The sequence below is a fragment of the Lupinus angustifolius genome, chromosome LG18 (genome assembly GCF_001865875.1).
Source record: "Lupinus angustifolius cultivar Tanjil chromosome LG18, LupAngTanjil_v1.0, whole genome shotgun sequence".
Taxonomy (NCBI): Eukaryota; Viridiplantae; Streptophyta; class Magnoliopsida; order Fabales; family Fabaceae; genus Lupinus; species Lupinus angustifolius.
In genome coordinates, this window is record NC_032026.1 from 5,906,905 (window position 1) to 5,907,308 (window position 404).

Genomic DNA, 404 nt, shown 5'->3' on the forward strand with positions numbered 1-404 from the left:
ATGAGGATAGGATGGGGATGAGGAAGAGAATGAGGATAGGATGAGGACGAGAATGAGGATGTGCATAGGATTAGGACGAGGATGAGGGCAGGATTAGAACGAGAATGAGGATAGGATGAGGACGAGAATGAGGATAGGATGAGGATGAGGATAAGATGTGGATGAGGAAGAGGATGAGGACGAGAATGAGGATTAGGTTAGGATGAGGACGAGGATGAGGATGAGGACAAGATGAGGACAAGATGAGGACGAGAATAAGGATGAGGATAGAATGAGGAGTAGATTGAGGATGAGGATGAGCAGGAGGATAGGATGAGGATGAGAATGTGGATGAGGATGAGGAAGAGGATGAGGTTGAGGATGAGGACGAGGATAAGATGAGGACGAGAATGAGGATGAGGATG